This window comes from Pinus tabuliformis, chromosome 8 (assembly GCF_031772625.1).
Source record: "Pinus tabuliformis cultivar Carrire ecotype Pingquan chromosome 8, CPIR1, whole genome shotgun sequence".
In the NCBI taxonomy this organism is placed as follows: Eukaryota; Viridiplantae; Streptophyta; class Pinopsida; order Pinales; family Pinaceae; genus Pinus; species Pinus tabuliformis.
This window is the reverse complement of record NC_142294.1, coordinates 178,711,602-178,715,862: the sequence shown is the minus strand read 5'-3', so window position 1 is coordinate 178,715,862 and position 4,261 is coordinate 178,711,602.

Genomic DNA, 4,261 nt, shown 5'->3' with positions numbered 1-4,261 from the left:
ATTCCCCTTTGTGACCATTCAACTACCTTCATGACTCTTCACCTATTCTATGACCGTTAAATCCACTATTGAGACTTGACTTACACTTGACATGACTCAACATTACAATGCACATGTACCCATGTGAACAATGGCTTGAACAAGCCAAACTAGACATCATTCTAACTTAGACCACTATAGAAGTCCAACTGCTCGACATCCCCGTGCTGATCAACGTTAACATATTGATGCCAAGATTTGTAGTCCTTGATAGTGTTTGTGTGTTCCACTGTGACATCTGTCTAAAACTTGAACCTTGCCTCCATAGCATCTGGGTACACTGCTCGGGCTCCTTTGTCCAACTCGTCTAAAATCATGCACATCATTGTCTTCAATGTGACCTAACCAGCAACATACTTCCGCATTATGTTTGAACGAATAGGAAAGTATGGGTTGTTGGTGATGCACATCAACTCGTCAAAGTAGGAGTCAAGCTCCTATCAAACTTGCTTCTTTGTCTTCACTTGGGTAAGACTCCCAAGTGATGGGATCGCATGTGTGTGCACTATAACATTCATGCTCTTGAATACTCGTGCATGGGAAGCTTGTATGCTAGTGATGAGTTGTAGTAGGTCTTCATAGTTCCGGATCTAACTCCGGATACATGCTTGCAGCTCGACCGCATTGGCCCTCATCATCTTTGGCAAGTGAAGCGGGGCTCCCTTGTACTTCATCATCCATGCTTGCATGTTATCAACAATAGCATGTATTTTCTTCAATATGCGTGCTCTTCTCGTACATCGCTACTGCCACCCGTGGAGATGGACAATTGCTTGTTGCATAATACCAAACTTGGAGTACAATTCTCGCATAGTTGTGTCAAGGGACAATGTTTCATCTAGTATTTCCTTGTTCAGTTCAGCTCAAGCAGACATTTTCACCAAGTCTCCTCCTTGCTTGGCCACCTATAGTTCCTTCGCCATTCGCTCATTCTCAGCTATGAGGAAATGAAAACTTGAGCTATTGGCTTCGTCATACACTCTAGTTGCATCCGCCAAAGCAGCTAGATGCTTGTGCACATCAGTCATGATCACTTTTTCTTCAACTTGGGCAAGAGATGTTTGGTCCTCCAGAGTCAGTACTCTGTGAGACTGCACAAAATTGTGGTGAGATTCGTCAAAGGAGATGTTGTGCACCTCTGCTTCCGGTTGACCACCAAGGATCTCAGTGACTCCTTGGTGATTTTATACTTTCTTGTCATTTGGATGCAATGAAGTGGGTGAGTCGATCTCTTTGTGGTGAGGCATGAGGTCGGTGTCTTGTTCCAACTCCTGCTACTCCATGTCTACATCCAACTGTTCAAGTGCCTGTTCTATCTCATGATAAAAGTCTTGCCCCTGTGATTGATCACCCTATTCACCTGATGCTAGCTGTTCAAATGAATCAACTACTTGTATGGGCACTGCTTCGTCTGTCTACACATGATGCGCCCCCTGTTGTATCTTCTACTGTTGCACTTCCTTCTCCTGTTGGCGCAATTTTTGTTCTTTCTGGAGTTTCTCCCTCAACTCATTGTCACACGGAATAAGTCGATCTTGCGGACAAGATAGACCTTCCTAGAATCTAAAGAAGACCTAATGACAAGCAAACCAACCAGACACTATCTTTCTCTAAATATGCTTTGATAAACAATGGTAAACAAGTGTTTTTAGGGCCTACCTTAGGTCCAATGCAAGCTTGTGGATTCCCTCGCTCCTTCGATCCAAATGAGCTCCTTTGTCGCGAATCTGCAAACACAAACAAGGCAAACAAATTAAATAGCACCTGAAAATCCAATTGCATAAAACATATTTAACATGAAAGTCAAGGAGTCCATGAAACAAATAACATGAGATACTTGTTGAGAAAAATGAGTTTGATTGTATTAATTCAAAAGAAGAAGAACTTTACAACCTTTTCCTTGACGCTGTACAAGCTCCTCCCAGGGTCTAGAAAGAAGTCTCCTCTACTTTGACAAGTTTCACTCACTCCCCAATGAAGCCAAAAAGGTATGTGATCTCTCCTCTTAAGCTCAACTAGGAAGTCTTGATTTCACCAACATTTACCCTAAAAAATGTTCAGCTTCTAACCTCCTTAGCAACCAGCCCAATGCCTGTATTTATAGTGCAATGGAGGGAGGTTACTAGGTCCTCCTTCAAAGGGATAAAGCCCTCCTTCAAAGGGATAGCTCCTCTCATCAAGGGATTAGCTCCTTCTCTTTTGGGATGCATGAACCACCTCAAAGCGAACAATCCACATCAAAATTCCTTCTAGAAACCTCTAGAATTAACCCAAAGTGAGTTTTTTAAGATAAAACTTGTGCCTTTTGACTTTCATAGGGGTCTGCACCTACACCGTTAGGGACAGAGCGGGCAGGTCCGCAGTTTTTGTACACAGAAGGTGCGGGACCGCATGTGACAGTGAGAGAAAGTGCGGAACCAGAGTTACATTGATTTTTAATGTCTTTCTCTCATTTTCAAAGCTTGATTTGAAGAGTTGAGGTCTGAGACTTGCTTAGGAGGACAATACAAGTGATGATAGACCCATATTGACTGCAAATAATCATGGTGACGATATTTTTGTGTAACAGATTGCCCCCTAAAGTGCGAAGTCTGTAGTAGATGAGGATTTCATTGATCATTTAGGAAGAGTGAAGTACTTTATCATTTCGAGGATCATCTTGTGGAGAGCCCGGTTGGAACCTGTAAAAACATTCAATGCAAGATATATATATGAGATCATATCATCGCTGAGGTAGGCATTCCCATACTCAGATCAAAACTGACTAGAAAAACTAACTACTTCTCTGATATAGGAATGATCTTGTAAAACATCACAAGTAAAGACTCAGGTGGACACAGTATGGATGCAGCCATTTGTTTATGAATAGTCCATTATATAATGAATACAAAATTCCTCGCAGCCTGGATTGTGGAAACTAGATCCAAGGTCTTCATTTCTACTTCCCGAAACAGTACGATTCTATCCATGCGAATGAATGTGTTGATGTCCAACATGGTAGAAACCAGTTGATTACCAGTCAATGATGTAAACTGTTAACAAGTGTGAGAGAAACCACCAGTGATGTCAATGGCTCTCAAAGTACCCAGTACAATCCATGAGATGCGAATAAAGGTGTTGATGTCGAACATGTCACAGAATCCTTTGATCGAAAGTCAATGATGTAAACTGTCGTCAAAGGCAAGAAACCTGCCATTGAGGCATGCAGATCTCAAGGTGCTGACGATTTCTAGATCATCTTTCTAGATAATGAGCTGATGTCGATAGAAAGCGATCCGTCGTAGGCAAGCCCACAACACGAAATCATAGATCAAGTTGAAGAAATTTAGTTGCAAGGACTAACTCAGGGATGGTCAAGATGGATGACAGATAGTTTGCAGATGAATGGCTTATTGGCAGTGACCTCTTGAACACATAACAACACAACAGATGGCTTAGTGACGATTGACCCAAAGTTAATACCCAGAAACCGGTTGAAGACTTTCAATGTGGTTTGATCAACTATTAGGCAAAGGATTTCTCAGCCCAGGTGAATAAAAGTGTCGTGTTCAAGAGTGGTTACAAAGTATGACAAATAGGCTCATTTTTCTCTCTTTTCCCCCACCATTTCTGGCAAGTACCTCTTTATTTTTGACAAGCTTGAGGAGGATAACATTTGCTTGATTATAAGCTCATCCTTCGGATGAGTCCAACTTAGTTTAAATTCGAACCATAAGAAGGAGTGGTTCGTTCCTGTTTGTAATTGAACAGGCCCTTTACTGTGAAATTTTAACGAGTCCAGTATAGGAGAAACTCGGTGTTTTTCAATTTTAGAGAGTCTGAAAAAACTTAAGAAGACTCCAGGGTTGAGCTTTTTCGTAAATTTGTGTCTCCCAAGCCCGAAAAAGTATAAAATAATACTTGAGAGAACCGCTTGATCTTTTACAACCAAGGAGTACTTTTCGTCATTAGTGCCTTTGATCCGAAAAAGTAAAAAAGCGATCAACGACACGTCGTTTTATAACCGATATTGAATTTGAAACGACAAAAATCCGGCGATCTTTTCATGTTTTTACGGTCGGAAAAGAGCTGTAAGTGGACCATCTTTTAATTCCGTTTTAACGAGTTTAAAAGAAACACTCGACAATCTTTTCATGTTTCAGGAGTCAGAAAAGAGCTTAAAGGTGACTCTAAATGTTTTTTCGTCGAAAATGATAGATTTCGCCTGAATAATCCGTTATCC